This window comes from Pinus tabuliformis, chromosome 6 (genome assembly GCF_031772625.1).
Source record: "Pinus tabuliformis cultivar Carrire ecotype Pingquan chromosome 6, CPIR1, whole genome shotgun sequence".
NCBI lineage: Eukaryota > Viridiplantae > Streptophyta > Pinopsida > Pinales > Pinaceae > Pinus > Pinus tabuliformis.
In genome coordinates this window covers 891,977,226-891,978,661 of record NC_142292.1, presented here as the reverse complement: position 1 = coordinate 891,978,661, position 1,436 = coordinate 891,977,226, and positions in this window count along the sequence as shown.

The following is a 1,436-nucleotide window of genomic DNA, read 5'->3' as shown; positions in this document are numbered from 1 at the left end:
TTGCAGCGATTAACTAATATATTTTGTGTAGCCCTTCTGTCTTGTAGGCCTGGTCTGTCCTAACTTAGAATTTCACAGGTTCTTGCCACCAATCCCTTAAGATGTCTTTCGTTGGGATGGTGAATCTAGCGAGCCACTTGGTGTTAAAAATCTGTTGCTTCTCTGACAATTTGTAGTAGGTGCTGATGCTTATCGAAGAAATGGTGAATATAGATGCTCCATCATGACCCCTAATCATCCTGTCATCTATGCTTGTACACTGCAAGGTCCATTCGATAGTTTCAGCGCACGGGAGTACTGGTGGATGAGCCGCTACTTTATGTAATCTTGACCTTTTGATGTTGATATATACTTGGAAGTCCTCCTATGTTTCTGGGATATCCCTCTTCACAAATTCCTCATAGATCTCATACCAGGAGATCCTGGTGATTTTATTTATCTTTGTAAGTCGTGTCTATGAAGATAACTGGTTGTTCGTCTGGATCAGTTCCCACACCCCCCTTGCTGAGGTGCCTTGAGTTGTTTTAGTAGTTGGGTGGCCCATCTCGTCTTCAAAAGAAGAAATGGATATGCACTCAAGCTCGACGTCACCTGGCATGTCAAAAACGCAATCCCACGATGAGAGAGAGGGAATGATAATAAATTGAAAAAAGATAAGAGGGAAACTAGCTGGTGAAAGGAATGTCATGGGGATGAGTGAGTCTCACAGTCTCAAATGTTAAGAACATGACTATGTGATTGAGGTCAAAGGTCGGGAGTGATTGCAAGGTCATGATGCGAAAAATTTGGTCACAAAACGGGAGTGATTGCAAGGTCATGATGCAAAAAATTTGGTCACAAATCGCATAGTGGGTGATGGTCGCAGGTCACAAACGGTAGGAGGTCACGAGAATGAGGAGTTGCGAAGTCATGAGGGGAAGGGTATCACAGCTGGGGGGTGCGCGATTATGGCTCAGAATGGATCAGAGAAGGCCTTAAATGACTTTGGGAGACTAGGATCACTTTCAGAAGGATGGAGCTTCGGCTTCTTGATCCAAATGAGGGGAATCAGATGCAAGGAAAACCTGAAACTCTGAGTGGAGGAATGGGGAAAGGCTAGGGCAACCTATGAAGCATGAAACAGAAACGAAAGCTAAGTAAGAGGTTAAACACTAGGGCAAAAGGTAAGCCGGAGGTTAGCAGGTGCAATTAATGACATTTGGAAGAAAATAATCATTGTAGGAGGGAAGACCATTACTTACTGGAGTCAGATGCGCTTGCGAAGTTGGGTCAGAGGGATTTCTAGCTTCTAGTGCGACTAAGAGAGCCTTGCCAAATGCGACTAGGTGCCCTCCTATTTATAGAATAATTTCATGTGCAGAGGTCCCAAGGGTCGAGAATGCAGTTGTTGCGAACTTGTGACTCACAAGTCACGAAGTCGCATGAGTCGCATGGTC